A 22,244-nucleotide genomic window follows, 5' to 3' on the forward strand; every position below is an offset into this window, starting at 1 on the left:
TTATTATTATTATTATTATTAATCATACTTCGTAGAATATTGTTGGGATAAACACTCAGTGCTGCGTACAATATTAAACATATTCCAACTCCGAAATAAAGGTACAATTATGTGATTTAAACATTTCTCTTGTTACGATTAACGATCGTTAAAGCAAAGAAATACCGGTAGGATTAAAAGTATTATTATTTACAATCCCATACAAGAAATTGGCACTTCTGTTATGAAAAAAACACAATCTATTAAGTACAAATTATAATGTTATATTAACATCTGCGACTGATTGAAATAATCAGTGAAGTTATCCTTATTTGTCTATCAAATTCACTGCAACTATTATTCCTGCGATCTGAGTTCTAATGAGTTTGCACATCATCAGTTCTCTAATTTGTAAAGTCGTTTCATGATAATGCAGATCATTCTTCGTCGCAATCTTTTCTCAAATGGAAGATTATATTATGTGCTGGCTCTTTTCACATTTGTGTCCATATTTCTATCGTGAATCGCCACTTAGCACGCAATATTCAGAAAGCACATTCCACTTATTATTTTTCGAACACTAGATAAACGTTGATTAAAATTTTCCCTTCTAGGCGTTAGTTCTCTCACTATATATTGCCTCATAAGATAAAGTTTTAGAGGATAGGCTTCGTCTCCAATAAGTACAAATGATACCTTTACAATTGAGTTCGATAGTTCAGGCACATTGAACCTGTTGGTCTCCAACAAATTGAAAAGTGTAAAGTTGTGAAAATGCCTCCACCACTGTGTTTTCCTCTTCCCACCAAATCAATGGTTAAAATGTTTAGTCTGCGCCAGCAATACTCTGTAGCAATACTACGTAAATTAAAATATCTGGAACTGAATTTATCAGGACCCTTTACCTGACCATGCTTTTCGTCGTTTGTTACGAATCAATTAGGGAACCACAACGTTCGTAGTAATCACTGACTACTTCGTTTAATTTTTCTTTATTTGGTTATGGTATAAATTCTTTAATCGATTCATTATAGATTACCTCACACGTTTCTCTTGCCATTACAATTGCTGTAAATTTTCCTACCCTGAAGGAAAATGCCAGTAATCGCAATGATGTCCTTGTGGTTATAAACCTACAAGAAAGAGTAATGTTAGAAATTTACCTTAACTTTTGTTCATTTTAACTTAGTAGAAGACTTAATATTAGAATATATTAATATTTCAGTCACTAATTCATTAAATATTCATTATTGCATTCTATTTCAGAAGACGTGGCAAAAATAAGTCGTAGAATTTAAAAGATAAATTTGAGAAGGAACTCCAGAAGCTCCCAAAGATACGAAGCGGTTCCGAAGCTCTTGAATCGCTACATCGTTATGGACGTTTTTCGACCTGACGATGTTTATGAAGGACGTCGTTCTTTCTGATAGGACTTTAGGAAATCTTTCCTTCCAGGAGATCCCATCGACTCCAAACAGTCCTGATTTGGGAGAAAGTAAAGACAATTATCAGCTATGATAACGTATCACTTCAGACGAATATGTCTTCGAATGCCTCAACACCAAAGACAATGGCTCGAATATAAATGTAAATTATTTAAATATATATCACTTATATAAAAATATATTTATGTTAAATCTATTTATCAATAATCGGTTATTTAAAATAGGACCTTATATATATAATATTATAAAAAATTATTGATGCTGAAACTAGAGTAGTTCGATATCCTGTTAATAAAGCAACGGCAAGAGAGCATATTTTCAGTGGTACGGAGCACAATTTTTAATGTCTGTTTTGCCGCATATGAAAAGTAATAATTAGGCCTATAAGTGCAGTGGAAAAATTAAAATTGCACAGCACACAATTGTAAGAAGTTTTAAATGCAATAAATCAAAATGTAAAAAAATGAAAAATGTTGAAAACTGCTCATTTCTAATGTTAAATTTTCGTAAGTATAAACATGTGTTTTTTTTTTTTTTGCCATATAAGATGCAGCCCATGCAATTATTCGTAATGAATGAGACTTAATTCCATCAACACAAAAATTTAAGGATTCGTAGGACTATTCTTATTTAATTTAATTTATATGCAGTATAGTCTATCTGCATCATTGTTCGAAGAATGCATGATCCTGTGTCTTTAACTTAAAATAATTGTATCTTAATATAATGATTAGCCATTGTGCAATAGTGATAAATCTCCGAAATTTGATGGCTTGCTTCTGTAGTCGCTCCTTATTTTTATTTAGAAAATAGTCGAAAGTTGTAATAGGCATGCGAATATGCTTAAAATATCAATCTGGAAATGTCCCTAATTCTCCATACAAACGATGAAAGTCTCAGAGGTTCACATCTCTTATTAAATGGATGAACATAAAATTCTCTTCCATTCCTATTTTAAGCTGTTCTTTCTAGATAAGAATTGCCTAAAAGCAAACACTGTCATGATCTCATCTCCACGCCGCGCCGCGCCGCTCACCAACTCTGCGCTATATGGCCACACCAATGCTCTTTCCTCCCCACTCCTCAATTTTTCGAGAGCCTTAGGCTGCGGCCACAGTGGAAGCGTCGAGCGACGCGGTACCGCTCTCGAAAAATTGAGGAGTGGGGAGGAAAGAGCGTTGGTGTGGCCATATAGCGCAGAGTTGGTGAGCTGCGCGGCGCGGCGTGGAGATGAGATCATGACAGTGTTTGCTTTTAGGTAATTCTTATCTAGAAAGAACAGCTTAAAATAGGAATGGAAGAGAATTTTATGTTCATCCATTTAATAAGAGATGTGAAACTCAGAGAATTTCATTGTTTGTACGGAGAATTAGGGACATTTCCAGATAGATATTTGAAGTATACTGGCATGCCTATTACAACTTTCGACTATTTTCTAAAGAAAAATAAGGAGCGACTACAGAAGCAAGCCATCAAATTTCGGAGATCTATCACTATTGCACAATGGCTAATCATTATATTAAAATAAAATTATTTTAAGTTAAAGACACGGGATCATGCATTCTTCGAGAAATGATGCAGTTAGGCTATACTGCATATAAATTAAATTAAATAAGAATAGTCCTACGAATCCTTAAAATTTTGTGTTGATGGAATTAAGTCTCATTCATTACGAATAATTGCATGGGCTGCATCTTACATGGCAAACACATGTTTATACTTACGAAAATTTAACATTAGAAATGAGCAGTTTTCAATATTTAATTTTTTTTTTTTTTTCATTTTTGTTTATTGCATTTAAAACTTCTTACAATTGTGTGCTGTGCAATTTTAATTTTTCCACTGCATATGCGCCAAAAGAGACATTAAAAATTATGCTCAGGACCACTGGATAGGCCTATAAGATGCTATTTTAAATAACCAATTATTGATAAATAGATTTAACATAAATATATTTTTATATATATTTAAATAATTTATATTTATTTTCGAGCCCTTGGCTTTGGTGCTGAGGCATTCGAAGACATATTCGTCTGAAGTGATACGTTATCATCGCTGACAATTGTCTTTACTTTCCCCCAAATCAGGACTGTTTGGAGTCGATGGGATCTCCTGGAAGGAAAGATTTCCTAAAGTCCTATCAGAAAGGACGACGTCCTTCATAAACATCGTCAGGTCGAAAAACGTCCATAACGATGTAGTGATTCAAGAGCTTCGGAACCGCTTCGTATCTTTGGGAGCTTCTGGAGTTCCTTCTCAAATTTATCTTTTAAATTCTACCATTTATTTTTGCCACAGGGACATCATTGCGATCACTGGCATTTTCCTTCAGGGTAGGTAGGAAAACTTACAGCAATTGTAATGGCAAGAGAAACGTGTGAGGTAATATAAAATGAATCGATTAAAGAATTTATACCAGAACCAAATAAAGAAAAATTAAACGAAGTAGTCAGTGATTACTACGAACGTTGTGGTTCCCTAATTGCTTCGTAAAAAACGACGAAAAGCATGGTCAGGTAAAGGGTCCTGATAAATTCGATTCCAGGTATTTTAATTTACTTAGTATTACTACAGAGTATTGCTGGCGCAGACTAAAATTTAGCCATTGTTTTGGTGGGAAGAGGAAAACACAGTGATGGAGGCATTTTCACAACTTTACACTTTTCAATTTGTTGGAGACCAACAGGTTCAATGTGCCTGAACTATCGAACTCACATGTAACGGTATCACTTGTACTTTTTGGAGATGAAGCCCATCCTCTAAAACTTTATCTTATGAGGCAATATATAGTGAGAGAACTAACGCCTAGAAGGGAAAATTTTAATCAACGTTTATCTAGTGTTCGAAAAATAATAAGTGGAATGTGCTTTCTGAATATTGCGTGCTAAGTGGCGATTCACGATAGAAATATGGACACAAATGTGAAAAGAGCCAGCACATATTATAATCTTTCATTTGAGGAAAGATTGCGACAAAGAATGATCTGCATTATCATGAAACGACTTTACAAATTTACAGAACTGATGATGTGTAAACTCATTAGAACTCAGATCGCAGAAATAATAGTTGCAGTGAATTTGATAGACAAATAAGGATAACTTCACTGATTATTTCAGTCAGTCGCAGATGTTAATATAACATTATAATTTGTACTTAATAGATTGTGTTTTTTTCATAACAGAAGTGCCAATTTCTTGTATGAGATTGTAAATAATTACTTTTGACCTAATAGTTTTAATCCTGCCGGTATTTCTTTGCTTTAACGATTGTTAATCGTAACAACAGAAATATTTTAATCATATAATTGTACCTTTATTTCGGAGTTGGAAAATGTTTAATATTGTACGCAGTACTGAGCGTTTATCCCGACAATATTCTACGAAGTATGATTAATAATAATAATAATAATAATAATAATAATAATAATAACAATAATAACAATAATAATAACAATAATAATAATAAAAAAATAATAATAATAATAATCATCACACGACATATTATTAAAATATTATTCGCGTTCAGTAAAATGTCTTCCTACATATTCCTCGTCATGGAGAGGTTTTTGAAGTTCTTCTCCCAATTATTCCACAGGAATATTCGGGTTTTCACTTCTTAAAGGATAACTTCTTTCTCATTTCTTGACAATTCATACTTGCAATTGTGAGTGGCGCCGCTAAAATCTCAAACAAGAGCGAGCGGCCAGCGGCGTATAGCGTTGTCCTTGAACCAACTTCCCCTCCAAAATGGCGGTCCGCTCACACTATGGCAGCTGCATTTGCTAACATGCGTTTGTGATTCATCTACGCCGCCACTCAACGCGCCGCGCCGCCTACCGCTTGCACCAAAGACGTTATAATAGTATACGGCTTGCACTGTGGCCGAAGCCTAACTCTGGCGGCAGGCGCGCCAATTTTCACTCAGTCCAAGGCCGCCGCGGAACGGTTCGGTCGAGCTACGAACGCACTCACGTGAACCATTCACAATATACCTCTTAAAACACAAACCATGTACCATGTCCCCCATAAAATAACTCTTCGCCCCGGTACCAGTTCTGTAATTTACATCAAAATGAGAAACGCCGAGCACACAATAGCCTACCCTGTTTAAAGTACACGTTCCAAACGGTAAGTGAAATCCACTACACGCACAATAACGCTGTGCAATTTAAGCAGACGCAAATAGAAATCACCTATGACACATATCAATATATTTAAATATCTGTACTTCTCCACTATCTGCTATTGGGAAATAAACTTCACCCCCGAGCGGATAGAACGAACACTTTCTCATACGGAAAAAAAACCCTCGGATACAAGTCACTGCACATAGGCTACACTAAAAGGGGTAGCTCGGAAATAACGTAATATCACAGTTTAGTATATACAGTTGCGAAGCTCAATACATACCAAATATGCAAACATAGACAGTTGAAATATGCATCCATAGATAGTTGCTAGCCTACTATCGCCTCATCACAGACTCTTTCCCTAGCAGACGATAAAATGTATTGCACTTTTGATATCGTGTTCTTTTGAAAAATTAACACCTTCCTTCCACTATTGAAATACGAAATACATAAGGTTTATATATTATTTTCATAAAGTATATACTCATATGTTCGGGTTTTCTATTTCAGTGTATGGAGCTCAGTGAATTATTATATTATAACTTATTGCTCATCATTGCTGAGCTTCATTTAGTGTAATGTGTCCATAAGTTCCCTTTACTTCTTGTTGCATAATAGCCTATGTTGCAGAAATAATTACAAAACTTTGTTATTTTAATGTGAAGAGAATTTTACATGTTAACATAATCTTGTCGCATCAACATTTTAAGTTTAGAATGGAAGCTATTTTGAGGTTTAATAAAAAAGAATTTATATTGTGATTTTAATATAGCACATCTACCTTCCTTGATAAAGACAGAAAATTTATCATACCACTCTTATGAATTTAGTGTACGTACGATTGTTACTTCGTCTATTAGGTAGTAGATAAATACAATAATTCAATACTCAATTGTAGTATTAAAATACAGACAAATTGAATGTGCGGAGTATCATACATGACATTATGCTTAATTATAATGTATAATTGCGAATTTAGAAATATAAGATATAGTAAACATAACCTAAAATATTTCCATATGAATGGCAGTTCATTGGAGACCACTAAAATTAGACAGAAAGGGGCAACTGGTACAGTAAAGATAACCTATAATTTCAACATATCTAAATATTCGTGTGGTGCAACTGAAAATTATTGAATCGTGCATAAATGAATGTACAATAATTTCGCAATATTTAATAGAAATAAAGGCAGGTAGGTCTATTACACATACGAACAACGTAATTTTCACACCAAAAATATTACAACTTAACTCGCAAAGAATTATGTCTGAAGTGTCTAGTAATCATTGTTTTAAATTTTATTAATGCAATTACACTACATTTTAGAGAAATATATGTTACTTTTTATGCATTCCAATTAATTTATATGGTTGAAACGCCGCCCTTCGTGATCGGGTTAAGCGAGTCACATGGTCTGCCTTAAGGCCTGTATTAGATCACGATACCAGTGACACAGTCTATTGTTCCTAGTACACACAGCGCTCCAAGCGGCTAGCAACTATCGCGAGGAATGCAAAAAATCACCCCAAGCTTCGCGATTGTATATACTAGACTGTGGTAATATGTTGGTATTCTGTTCCTGAACTTTTTGTTAAATTTCAATGCTTGTATACTGTGTGACCTAGTAGAGTGTAAGAGAAGGCCATATGGCCTTAACTCTTCCAGTAGGCTATAAATAAATAAATAAATAATTGTTATTATTATTATTGTTATTGTTATTATTATTATTATCATTATTGTTAAACTATATTATGAAGAATAACTAAAAAACAACACTAATCAACCAATAGTAATGGATATGAAGTAGATATGTATACTTAATATAAGAATAACCAAACAACAAAACATTAAACGAATCCGAATTAATACCATGCAAATTGCCAGCTTCCATGCATCTGATAACTGGACAGAGAGATTTAGGCTTATGGGTATAAAAAAAGATTTGAAATCTTAATCCATTACAAGGATTCCGAAGGTAGATATTGCTTTTGAAGAATTCACAATCAATATCGCCTTTTAAGACCTTATAAATGAAGAAGTAGTCAAGTTCAAGACGTCTAGCATAAAGCCTAGAAAAGTTGAAATATTTACAAGTGCGCTTGTGATTGAAAAGAGAATTAGGTAAAAAAAAAAAAAACTATAAGCACATACGGACATAAATTTTCTTTGAATATTTTCCAATTTAACCGAATCAGTAGAAGTAGAATTCCAGACAACAGATACATATTATAGTTTAGATCTGATTAATATGTAGTATAGAATTAATAGAATTACAAGAGCAGTTGGAATAGTAATAGTAATAATAATAATAATAATAATAATAATAATAATAATAATAATACTGTAATAATAATATTGTCCTGTTGAAATTGCGATATATATATATATATATATATATATATATATATATGGTAACGAAATTGTAAGCACATGAAAGCTTCGATTGTGACCCTCTATCACTCATTTTAAAACTTAGATTCTCAAGATTATATGAAAATTAATAAAAATTCAAACAATTTGCTCACTGACAAGCAAACGTTCTGATGGGGGCAGATAAAAAAGTATTTTTTTTTCTTCCACCATGTTAATAATGTCAAAAGAAGTGCTTATACAAATTTTTGCCACTCGACCGCAATTACGAAGGCTGTAAAAAAATAAGTTCGCCAGTGGCCGCTAACACAAAAAAACACACAGTTTCATTGGACAAATTTATTGAAACGGGCACAACAATTGTTGAGCTACTTTTCAACATATTTTCCATCGGAATCGAGACATTTCTCATATCATGGGATCGACAGAGAGTGGTGCAGACGCAGTCAAACGCTGGTTCCGATCTGAGGCGGCCGACTTCTACGACACAAAAATTGATCTTATGGTATGACAAATGTCTCAGTTCCAGTGGGGGATATGTTGACAAATGGCGCAACAATTTCTGTATCTGTTTCAATAAATATTTCTATGCAATTGTGTTTTTTTTTCTATAAACGGCCCCAGAAAATCACTTTCTGGACGGCCTCGTAATTGCGGTCGAGTGGTCAAAATTTGTATAAGCACTTCTTTTGACATTATTAAAATGGTGGAAGGAACAAAATTAACTTTTTTATCTGCCCCCATCAGAACGTTTGCTTGTGAGCTAAAATTTCGGTAAGAATTCTGAACGAGCATTTATTTTGTAATCCACAAGACGATACTGATTTCCCTGCTCTCAACGAACGGGCATTGAACTGATACAGGAAGCCATGTGTAAGTTTGTTCGTTACACGAATTTTCAACTCCTAGAATAATAAATGTGTTTAATACAGAAGGCCATGCATATATTTGTTCGCGGATTCTGTTTATATGGATAATTTTATGATATTTTAATCCACAAATTAACATATTTCTCTCATTTCAATTTTTATAATTATTATCTGTCCACAAAACTTAGAAATGTTAGATAGTGACTCTTAAACTTAAGTTTCGTTATCCTCCACTTTTTTTTTAACTTTATTGTCTATGCATACGTAGCGGAATTAAAAAAAAAAACGAGGACTTCTCAGTGCTGTATGCTGCTAATGCTCGAGACGCTAAACTGAGAGAACTTGGAGATGGTAATTAATTGTTGTCTGCTCCGAATTACCAAATCAGGATACGTGTCCTGTATACGACATATTAGTATGAGTATAAAGAACAGTTTTTGGAACCTGCGGTAAAAAAATCCTATTATTTTTTTTCTATTAGACACAAGTATGAACGATGGGTTATGTTCTTCGAGGTTTTCCGAGAAATTTTGAGAAATTAAATTTAAAAATTTAAACGTCTATACTTTATACAGGGTAATTCACGAGGACTTACCCTCCTTTACGGAGCTTATTTCTGAAGACATTCTGAGCAAAAAATGACATATAAACATGGGTCCTATTCTCAATATTTACAGAGTTAACATTTCGTTATTTTAATGCATTACTGTGAACGCGTGATCTTGGTGAGCGTACAGCCAGCAGCCAGCGCGAGCGCTACGGAAATCAAAGATAGCAAGCAGTATGCAGTTACGTAGAGCGACGAGTGCCGTTCACATGCGTGCGGCCAAGTGTACTCAAGCGGACGGCGACATTTTTAAAAATTTATTGTAAACCCCCTAAGACTGTAAATTAGGATGCAAAATTGAACTACAAATAATTAAGTCGGTGGAAGTGGTGTGATTTGTAATAATTGTTTTGATAAGTGCGTAAGAATATTGTAATTTTCTAGTTAAAAATAGAAAAAGATGTCTGTACGAAGCAACTAAGGAGTTCACAGCACATTTTTAGATTCATAATACTTGCCAATTAAAGAAATGATATTTCTGAATGGTTCATTCTCTATTTGTATTATTCGTTTACCTTCAAACTAAAGAAAAAACGTATTTTACAAAAACTTTAATTTAGTGTAACTCTGAAAATATTGAGAGTAAGAGCTATGTTCATATAACAGTTTTAGCTCAAAATGTCTTCAGAAATAAGCTCCGTAAAGGACGGTAAATGCTCGTGAATCACCCTGTATAGACGCCGTCGTAACACAACAGCAATAAAAGATGCATATTAAATGGACATCCGAGACATTGTAGACATACCTTAAAGCAATAATCTGCTGTTAAAATACAATGCTCAACTCAATGTTGAGGTGTGGGCCAGCGTTAAAACTGTACATTTTCAAGTACGTTTAAAAATGTTACGATGTAGCTAAGACGAAGTTTGTTGAAGACTTTGAAAATATAACTCTGAATTTATTACAAAATACTTAGTTACACCAATACGAGGTACTACATCAGTTTCTATTAAAGTTATTGGCGATTTTTTGGGAATGAAATTCAAAAGTGTGATCCCAAAATTCGCTCAGTCAATTTTGTCATTTTTATGATTTACATATATATATATATATATATATATATATATATATATACAGGGTGTTTCAAAAATACGGGGCATAATTTCAGGTATGTATTTCCCACATGTAGACAATCAAAATAGTTCATTACATGTGTCCGGAAATGCTTTATTTCCGAGTTATGGCCTTCACAACATTGAAATTCACCGGAACGTTTTTCTTTCCGCAGGTCGTTGCCGTCAAAGGAGACATTAAGAGGGCACTCTGACAGTTCATTCCGAGGCGAATGTTACATTCAGTGTTGTGTAGGCGTTAGACTGTGCGACATGTATTCAAATCAAGACCTGGCAGAGATACACTTCATGTACGGTAAGGCGGACGGCAATGCTGCGCTGGCTCGTCGTTTGTACCAGGAGAGGTACCCACAGCGACAATGTCCACATCGGAAGACATTTGTACGTCTCCATTACCGTCTGTGCGAGTATGGAAAATTTAACTCTCCTGGTTTGGGAAGGGGACGACCAAGATCTACAACTCCAGAAGTACAGGAGGAGATTTTGAAGGCTGTGAACATGACTCTTTTTTCGCAGGTCAATGAGACATCGATGTGAGGTCTGTATTCAAGCAGGAGGTGGACATTTTGAACATCTTCTGTAATGACAACGACCTGCGGAAAGAAAAACGTTCCGGTGAATTTCAATGTTGTGAAGGCCATAACTCGGAAATAAAGCATTTCCGGACACATGTTGTAATGAACTATTTTGATTGTCTACATGTGAGAAATACATACCTGAAATTATGCCCCGTATTTTTTAAACACCTGTATATATATATGATTTTGCTTGAGACTGCTATCATTATATTTTAAGTTTGTTTTCTTCCAAAACAGCGCCAAACTTTGTCTGAAAGTTTGTATTATTGTGCATGTTACTTGAAAACTCGCAAAGTTCATAGACCGTTGGATAAAAATAAAAGTAGCCCTTTTCTTTAATAAAAATTGACTGAATACGTTTTGGGATAACACTCTTCAATTCATTAGCAATTTCTTGCGATACTTCGCTAGCATAGAATATTCTTATATTGTAGCCAAATATTTTGTGATAAGGGTTCCTTACTTGCTATGAACAGAGCAGAGGAGGAACTTTACAGCCAATACTTAAACCATTTATCAGAAATCATAAAATATCTGTCTGTCCGCCTTTCCTTTTGTTAGTCTGTTCTATCCGTCTATCTGCCTGCCCGCCAGCCCGCCCGTCACGTCCCGTCCGTCAGTCTGTCCAACCATCCATCCATCCTATCTGCCGAAATGGTTCTCAAATTTGTAGTCTTTTCAGTATATGGGGCATTTCCCCATTATATGTTACCGACATATAGTTGACACGGACTCAAACTATCCAAACTAACACACACAAAAAGAACAAACTATTGTATGTATAAACAATGCACAACTATACACAGTTTACATAATGTTCATAATTGCTTCCAGTCTTTTCCACGCCTGCCTGTCCCTCGCTGTTCTCGTTCACTGCGCTTCAGTCTCTCTCCGGAAAGCATCCGACCACCTTTTCCTTGGACGTCTTCTGCTTGTTTTCCCGATGCGTGGGTCCCACATGGTCGAGGCATACGTCCACCTGCTGCAGTCCATCCTACTCACGTGTCCGCCTCATTTCCATTTGAGACGTTGCGCCAGCATCACTGCATCCTGCATACCGCTTCTTATAATAATAATAATAATAATAATAATAATAATAATAATAATAATAATGAGTCTATGTGACTCACTATTTGTGTACATTAATTATGTTCCATTAGTGAAAGGATAATTAATAACTTACAAATAACTAGAAACTATTTGGCTTATGGCCTTCACTTTATAGTCATCGCCCTCATTTATGCTCTAATCATGCGCTAATATTTGAGAAATATGTCACCACACACAGAAGATAATAAAATGCGATATGTACTGTGTTATTAACGTCAAAATTTTTATTCATTTCTTCCAACCAAGTTAGTGACAGTAGGAAGATTGCGACACTCCCAAGAATTATGTGGCATGAAGTTATTACTGGCTACACTGATTATCTTGCTTCCATAAAATATTACACTAAAATGTATTATTATTTGTGTATGCATAATTAATTTTCCTTCTTTCTTATCTATGTTGTCTTGTATAAGCATTACGGAATGATGGTTGATTTAAGTTCTCATGGGGAAGAAATTTTCTCATGAAATTCCCATTAGTTTATGGGACCGGTGCGGTGTCTTTCAGCATCGTGATGAATTTGGGGAATTATAGTGAGTAACCAGTTTTAATGGAGGTAAATTATGTTAGTCAAACATTGTCGAATGGCCATTCAATATCTCTGACCCTGACGACCGTTACGATAACGATTTCGATTCGTGGAAGCGAACTTGCGGGAGGAATAACTTCTGGCGTGCGAACTGAATGACTATTTGTTTTTTGGCGTTATGTACAGATCTCATACAGAGCTACTTATTAACCAAAGCCTATATAGCTCTCTTTGCTGGTTGACTTCTACGCGAAAACTTGTCCCTAAAAAATTCACGGGTTTTCCTAAACAAATCGTTTTCACATACAGTATGCTTCCTCAATTTGCACTCTTTCTTCTATCCAGTAAATCAACTTGCAGAATGCGAACTGAAACGTGTGATTCGATTAATGTAATGAAATAAACTGCTGGCAGAAGATCGCCAGCTATCAATTATTGCATAAAACTGATAATTGCTGTTGATGTTTACACAATACGATACGATAATGGATTTCAAGCTGTCAAATATCACATTCATTCGAAGGAGAGGCGCGCTTTTTTCATGCGCCACCCAGTATTTTATATTCCACCTGAGTAAAAAGTATGGATGTGTCCAGATAGATTTGATCCAAAGGTAAGTTATCCAAAATAAAAATAAATCCTCAATTTGTTTTCTCAAAGCGGATGCTTTTCCTTTTTAAGACTTTATAACCATTCTGCTTTCAAGCAAAACTTTGAGATGCGCAATACCGTCACGGTTCAAACAAAAGTCTAAGCAGGAAGGTTGCGGTTTCGCTATTCCCCTATAGCAATGGTGGGCATTCCTGCGGCATTGCAGCAGTGACGTCAGACCTCAGCGACGCACCAAACTTATGCCCTACCTTCCCCTTCTCCCACTCCATGAAAATACTGCTCGTGTACGTGTCGGATTATACTGGATTGCTGTACTTCGGAGCTTCATTAGTGATACAATGTCTTTCGCTGAATCATATGAATCGGGAGGATATCACACTTACAAGAAAGGCTGTTCTTTCATTTCTCATATTTAGGATTAGTTACAAATATTCAGAACTCGAACTTAAATATGTACATTCTTAAAATAGATCACCTGTTATACGAGTTCAAAGAACACAGATTCAGTGATTTTCATAGGATGGAGAAAGATTTCAATATTTTTGCCACTCCTTTTCATGTTTAAATTGAAAATTTTATCCCAGAACTGCAGTTAGAGGTATTGGATTTGCAGAATGATGGCTTCTTGAAAGTAGAATGTGAAGTTCTACTGGGGGCTGAAATTTTTTAAAAGATGTCCAGTACTACATATCCACTGCTTAGACAGTTTGCTTAAAAAATAATGAGTACCGTTATTTCCCATAAATATGGTCCTGGAACACAACTGTTGTCCACGATACAACTATTCAAATTTTGTACTCCATAACGTAGTACCTCGTTTATCTATATTCTTGCTGTACTGTAGTTTGAATTAAAGTCACTGCAGCTATCTACGAACGGTCTATGTTACTTCTACAATGATCTTTGAATGGTTGTATCGTGGACCATATTTGTGTTCCAGGACCATAGTTATGGGAAATGACGGTATGTATCCATCAACCTACCAGTGCGAACGGCGGTTTTCTAAAATAAAATTTATAAAGTCCAGCCACAGATCTCGCTCAAGCAATGCTCATCTCCTTGCGCAACTGAAAATAGCATGCACAGATATAAATCCCAATTTCGAAGAAATTACTTTGAAAAATAATTAATTAAATATCACGTGAATGGACTATTCTAATTACTTATGGTAGGTAGGAGTGTAGTGGCGCAACTGTCTGTAAATCCGTCACTGCACTGTAGAGTGCAACCCCTCTCACACTATGTAGTTGCCATTTAAATCTTGTCTTGTGGGTTGCGTTCATTTTGCCCACCATTGCCCTACAGGGATCATAGATTTTCTCCACAAAAACACTATCAGAAATGTGTACTAGGGGTATTTCCTTGCAAATAAAGGCGGCGGGCGCTTAGGACTGACATTCCTACTGCCATTAATAAAAACTCCCTCCATATGTGAGAGTCTTAACCTCTCTCCATTCTGTGGGCGTTCATGGCTTCTAATGGGAATAACAAAGGTAAAGAACACTGAATAACAGTAACAGAGTTCAACTCTACTAGGCAGGACACGTATGAAAAGTTTTCCTTTTTGATGGAAATGCTTATTGAGCTCAATTAAAGTCACCAGCTGATGCTTGTTCCTGAGCGATATATGGATAAAACTTTGAGATTCCTTTTACAATGATTCAACTTTAAATGTGTACATTATTATTATTATTATTATTATTATTATTATTATTATTATTACTATTCAATATGGTGGAGTTAAGGCCATCAGGCCTTCTCTACCAGAATACAAGTAGCCTACTGTATGTGTAATGCATACCGATGTTTTCCCAGATATAACATTTATATTTCGTGTAATTTCCATCCAGATACACAATGCATTACAGACGAATAGTGCGTCTACAATAGCTGAAAATCGTTCAAGCTTCTCTCCAATTTTCAATCGTACTATTTTTATAGCTGTCTCAAATTTATGAAACTATTTGTAAAAGAAATAATATTGAAGATTATTATTATTATTATTACAGTGGACTTTCAATAATTCGCCGGTGTACAACTTTCGAAGAATGATTTAAAATTTCATTCTGATTTCAGTCAACGGAACAGCAGTGGAGTTGCAAAAAATTGGAAGCGTTTTAAATTGTGGAATTCATAAAACCACGTGAATTAATAATAATAATAATAATAATAATAATAATAATAATAATAATAATAATGACGATGATAATATATATATATATATATATATATATATATATATATACCTAATGCTGCACCAAAAAGTTGCATCATAATGATACAACCTACTACATAGAAATGGATTTCTTTTTTCAGAAACGAAATTTATGTTAGCCATGTATAAAAGAGTGCATTACGCACTATAGGATCGTTCAAAAAGCGCGCCAGTTTTGAATCACTTGGTATTTTTTTGTTTGTCGTGTGTCGACATTGTTTTATTTCATTTCGATATCCATAAACATTCCGATAGTTGCTTCAGTCTGAATTTCTCGCATTTCGTCATTGTGTGTCTAGCCATGGAGAAGTTTACTATTGCGCAACGTGTAGTTCGTGACAGTGTGACTGTTAGTCCAATGAAATCGGTTCTTTGCCGTTCCCGAGAATTAGGCATAGAATGTTCTTCAGTACGGCGAATTCTCCGATATGATCTCCATTACCACCATGATGCCACCAGTCACTCTGCCAGCGAAACAATTTGAGTTACTCCATGAGCAGTTCCCGGATCATCTCATCTTGCGTAATAGTGACCACCAATGGCCAATAAGGTCATGTGATTTAATGACATGCGATTTTTTCTATGGGGCAATCTTGAATCACTGGTGTATGTCAATAAACCCCTAAACATCCGGGAGTTAAATGAGGACATTCGACCAGTTGTAGGCGAAATCCAAGTGGAAATTTGTCAGGCAGTCATAGCGAATTTCACGGTCAGAGTTCTTGTATGCCAGCGCAATAGATGGGGTCATATGCCCGACATCATTTTCCATACCTTAAATGGGAAGGTGAGTTGAACATGTTTATATCCTAGTTTAAAGTATTTTGAAAAAATAAAGGAGAAACTTTAGACCATTTCCCACTGACATCCGCCACATTGCCTTTTCTTTCATTACCAAGAAGCAACTATACAATGTCAGTTTTAAATGAATATAGACCGTGGAAGAAATTACTATACTTCATGTATCATTATTTGTTATCAGATTATTCGAATGTGAAAAGCTTTAAAAACCTTAACAAACCAAACCTAACCTTCGTCATATTAACCAACGTTTCCTACCGAGTTTAGTATTTAGAGGATTATTACATATTATCATTACTTTTGACGAGTTGTTTCTTATGTTTGCGACATTGATTATATAGAACTGTGTGCAAAAGCGGCATAACTGCAGTAGTGGGATATGGTCTAAAGCAGGCCTGCACAAGGTTTGCGCTCTCCGAGCCGGCTCACAGGTCATGAGCGCAATGCATATATTAGCTGCGCTCTGTATAAGGGTGGACTGGAAGAAGGGATGATCTCGTACAAGATGTACATAAAAGGAAGTACTACTACGAGGTTCATGAAATGAATTCCCGTTCAGTGTTTGCAAACCTATTTTGGACTTATTAATTAATACAGAAATATTTATTTTACAGAAATAATAGAAATTTTATACTTACTTAAATGTACAATATCATTTTGTTATATTTTTATTTATCAGTACATCAAAACGAGGTTTTATGCTGTTGACAGCTGAAAGGAACAGTAGCCTACTGATCGTAATGAAACATCAGTAACAGATGTTCGATGCCTGCCTTTATTAATGTTGATTATAGAAAACAGTTGCTTACAAATATAAATGTTGAGCCAAACATAGCAATCATTTTCACAGTCAGCCTGTGTAGTCGTCGATATTATTGCTAATGTTTAGTCTTGTGAAACTCAACCAGGCTAGTAGTATTATTCAAACGATCTTTAGCCCTTAGGCCACATTGAAGATTAATAAGTCCGATCTGTAAATCGTTAAATGTTATGTTTTATTTAACGACGTTCGCAACTGTCGAGGTTATATGAGCACACTTAAATGCAATCGACCTGGCCCGGAATCGAACTCGCAACCTCGGGCATAGAAGGCCAGCGCTATACCAACTACGCCAACCAGGCTCACCTGTAACTTATACGACATTGTTTCAACTGGTGTTGAAGGAATTTATTATGATAACTTTAAACTTCTTTCCAATTAAGACAAGATTTTTAGTAGGTTATTTTACGACGCTTTATCAACACCTTATGTTATTTAGCATCTGAATGAGAAGGTGAAAATGCCGGTGAAATGAGTCCGGGGTCCAACAACGAAAGTTACTCAGCGTTTGCTCATACTGGGTTGAGGGAAAACAACGGAAAAGCCTCAACCAGGTAACTTGCCCCGACCGGGAATCAAATCCGGGCCACCTGGTTTCGCGGCTAGACGCGCTAACCGTTACTCCACAGGACCTGAAGACAAGATCTTGGAACCTAGAATTAAATTAATTTTGAATTTCAATTAATATTTGCACATAATCGTTTAACATGGCTTCATCACGAGCAGTTTCTATCGATTGAAAGTAAGCCATATTACCTTCCCGAAATTGACTTACGAAAAGTGTAAGTTTACGACTGAAATCCCGTAATTTATTCAACATATCAACAATGAGCTGGCCTTTTTCCTGAAGAGAGATATTTAAATTGTTGAAGATTAATATCTTTAGTACCTTTATGTCTGGACTCGTAATGACGCATTATGTTACGTTTCTTTCTACCTTTCAAAATGTTGTGACAGATAAAGCACTGAGTATTTACTCCAGCAGCTATGAAAAAATAAGCATTTTCCCATGCAACATTGAAAGAATTTTCCTAACCAAAACTTTTCCGTCTTTTAGATTTTTTCATGCTGTACTGTAGCACTAGGTAAGCAACGTGAAACAGTTACTAAGAATACGCACTGCACTCCACTAGATAGCTGAGTGGTCGTTTCCCTCTCCTCTACCTATAGCAAGTCTATGTCATTCTGACGTATCTTCCTCTCCTATTCGGCTAGCGGTAAACACAGCTCTTCAGCTCCGAAGGGCCGGCCCGGATGGCTCCAGCGGTAGGGGCACGGCATGTCCCTATCGCTTGGTCCGAAGGGTTGTGGGTTCGAGTCCCGCCTCGGGTATGGGTGTTGTGATTGTATTAGTATAAGTAGAAACAAAGGTAAACAAACAGAAAAACAAAAATAGATAACTTTGGAAAACGGCCTCTGGCCGGTCGAAATTAACAAAAAAAAAAAAAAAAGAAGAAGAAGAAGGAGCGCGCGCGCTCGTTGAGCGCTGTTTGTGCAGGTATGATCTAGTGTTTTTAAGAGCCTGCCTAACTTCAGTGTCTGTAATATTAGAGAAGAAAAACTTTTCGCGAGCAGAAAAAAGAATGGCTAAGAGAGTATTCATGGTGTTAAGTTTTTGTTGTTTATCAGGTTGTGAGGTGGGTGGTGAAGTAAAGGACTGATTAAGTTTATCAAGTGATATGTTTGGGATTTCAGTTTCTGTAGTTTTACTTCCTATTCCCATGTCACGTAAATGCTTCCAAAGATACCGTGGGGAAATGGAGGGGTCGACAAGACTGAGAGCATGACGGCGTTTGGCATTTCTATTGCTTTGCGTTGTTCTGTTCCTAATTTTTTTATAGTTGTAAAAATTTTCCTCACATTTATTGTGTCTATACTTCCTGTAGGCAGCGTCACGTGACGCCATGAGGTTACGTATGTTATCAGTCATCCATGGAGCAGGACGATGAGTGGCACGTCTTTTCCTTAATGGTGCATGTTTATCAACCAATTGTATCACCATGTTATTAAAAGCTGTCAATAGTGACTAAGTTAAATATTGTATGCCATGGCAATTCCTTGCCGTCGGAAATTAATTGATCGTCGTCGACATGTTTTAGATCTCTATATGTAATGAATTTCGGTACAGCTTTCGGGCACTGGAGAGAATACTCTACGAATATTAAGTCGTGTGCGGAAATTCCAGGAACAGGCAACTGTCCTGATGTTACAATTCTGTCAGGACTGTTTGTAAAAATTAGATGTTTTAGAGTTTCAGTAGTAGGCTAGCTGTATGATGGGTGGGGTTAAGGGGGAGAATTTTTAAGTTAAATGCTTCCAACATGTTACACAGTTGTTTAGTCCCATTTGATTTAGGAGCTAAAAGATTGGTGTTGAAATCACCGAAAACTAGAACGTGTTCATATTGCGATAAAAGATTAGTTAGTGGACTTTCTAGTTCAGATAAATGGCCTGCCTTAGGGTACGTACAAGTTGGAGCGACGATAAACGATAAAATAAGCAGCGATGCTATATCAGAGAGAATTGAAGCATGCATTGTCATTGAGGTGTGCATATTGGAGTAACGATAAAAGCGAAGATACACGATAAAAGCGACGAAAAATATAAGTTCCATTTTCTTCGCTCTTGTCGTTTATATAATCTCTGATTAAGATAATATTGATCTGTATAATGACCGATGGTTATCAATATATCTGAATATTAATATATTTATTATTATTTCGGCATATTAAATTAATTGTGTAGATATTGGCAAATTGATCAGTTGTGTATTTATTCGTGATACATTATGTGATCACAATAACCAATCACAGCACAACGAATTTATACTACCTTTGGGATGAGAAACGGGTTCAATTTTGTACGTATTTAAGTTATATTAAACTTGAACCTAGCAGCTGATATTTCCTATATATCTTCTTTCATTAAGAGAATGTATAGAATATCTTCTATTGATAAATCAAAGTGTTCGCTTCCCGCGTCCTCGTTGCTCCAATATGAACACTTGATTCTTTGATAATACCAAAGCGTCGCTAGCTCATTTCTTTTATCGTTTATCGTTGCTCCAACGTGTACCTACCCTTAGGGGGCTTATAAACAACGGCTACAAGACATTTCTGTAGGCTTGCTTGTATTTCGATGAATATGTATTCGGGATGTGAAGCATCGCCTTGGGATTTCAGAAGAACTTTTGGTTCCAAGTCATTCCTAATATAAGCGCATACCCCACCCCCTCGCTTATGTAATCTGTTATTTCTGCATAGAGTATAAGAAATTAAATGGACAATAGAGGACGGGAGAGAGGGTTTAAGCCATGATTCACTGACGAGAATACAATGAAGGTCTTGGTTAGAGAAAATTGAAGATACTTCTTCATAATGAGATAACAGACTTTGAGCATTTATATGTGCTATTTTCAGAGACGTGGGCTGGAGTGAGAAAAACTGCTTCAACAGCTGTGAGGTAGGTTTAGCAGGGGTTGAAGTAGGTGGGGAAGTTGCATGGACAGGTTGCACTGGGGATGTAGGGCGGGGGAGGTTTGTTCCTGCATTGACCTTGTCTTCAGTAGTCGTATATCATGGCAGTTTGAAATTAATGTAGGCCGTGGAAAAAATTCCTATACTTCAGGCATCATTATTTGTTATCAGAATTTTCGAATGAGAACAAGCTTTAAAAACCTTAACAAGCCAAACCTAACCTTCGTCATATTAACCAACGTTTCGTACCGAATTTAGTATTTAGGGGATTATTACATATTAGCATTACTTTTAACATGTTGTTTCTTATGTTGGCGACATTGATTATATACCATTGTGAGCAAAAGCGGCATAACTGCAGTAGTGGGAAATGGTCTAAAGAATACCCAAAATAAATTCCATAATTTGATATATCACAACTGGCGCGCTTTTTGAACGACACGATGGAGTGAATTAGGATGTATCTTTGTCAGTGTTCTTTACGTTCTGTGTTATGTACGTAGGCAAGTGTGCATATCTCCATAATGACGTAGGCGGGGTGTTACTCGTAGTGTGTAGGAAAACGAAGCGGTTGAAAAGTTTTCGTATTTGAAGCGTAACACAGATAAGTTTTCAGTATGCCTTGAATTCCTATATTTCACAGTATGTTTACTATGCCGCTAAACGCTAAGTAAACATGTCCAACAACCCACCACGCTACAGATCGCACGGACCAATGATGCCTCTTTTAAAGAACTGGGGAACAACGCTCCGTAGGAAAATTCTTCTTCTCTCACTCGTCGCTTTCACCATAATTTCAGGTAAGTTTCCGAAATACTGTACATATGTTAGTCTCAGTTACTTTTTAATCTATAGCAGAGAGGATACTACTACGTAATATAGTTGTAATTATCATCATTTTCCTCATGAAACTTTAAATGACTTTTCCTTTTATCTCATGTCTTTCTCTGAAAATCAAAATTTTGAATTAATGTAGTTACTTTTATCTCGGTCTCTTACAACATATTTTCCTCTCATTTTATAACAAAGAATAGGCTTTTTTGTAGTAGACTTCCATTGCCCTATCCGTGGGTACGTGCTTTCTAGGTAAGATATTATATTTCATTAAATATTTTGTAAATTACTTCCCATAACTACATTTCTGAAATTTTATTTCTCTCTGTGAAAATTAATAATGCTCGACAAATTTTCATATAAGAACTTATGCTTGAAATATTGTAGTTTGGGTGGTATTGTGTAGATTCAGCTTTCTGTTTCCATTTTCGTGTTCATAACACGATTAATCAAGAGATCTATATTGAATGAGTTATCACTTTATTAGCTTATTTAGGTAGGTATAGGTAGCTGATTTTCTGTCTCTGAGCGCTATGTCTCATGATCTACTCTAGCATACAGCTAACTGAAAATTAAGTGATGTATTATTGTTGTATTACACCACCTTCTTCTAGTGCCAAGGTCAAGAAGGCACAGAGATTCACCGTTGTATCTCCATGTGCATAATTGGCGCTTATGGTGGATACATTTCCTATTTCCTAGTTGTTGCATTACGATATCCAGGTGCATTTAAGTCACTCCTATTTTCTTTACACTAATACATAATTTATCTGTCGTTTATTATCATTCTCCTT

The 22,244-nt window shown here is 35.7% G+C and overlaps 1 long non-coding RNA gene across 1 annotated transcript in view; it reads left to right on the top strand.

The window, feature by feature from the left end:
- Positions 1 to 21,251: 21,251 nt before the first annotated feature.
- The window catches only part of LOC138711833 (uncharacterized), a 40,005-nt gene continuing 39,012 nt past the window's right edge, over positions 21,252 to 22,244 (top strand). The window contains exon 1 of the long non-coding RNA XR_011335488.1: positions 21,252 to 21,416. This is a non-coding gene — a long non-coding RNA (uncharacterized lncRNA). The remainder of the gene's footprint in view (positions 21,417 to 22,244) is intronic.

Source organism: Periplaneta americana, chromosome 13 (genome assembly GCF_040183065.1).
Source record: "Periplaneta americana isolate PAMFEO1 chromosome 13, P.americana_PAMFEO1_priV1, whole genome shotgun sequence".
Classification (NCBI taxonomy): domain Eukaryota; kingdom Metazoa; phylum Arthropoda; class Insecta; order Blattodea; family Blattidae; genus Periplaneta; species Periplaneta americana.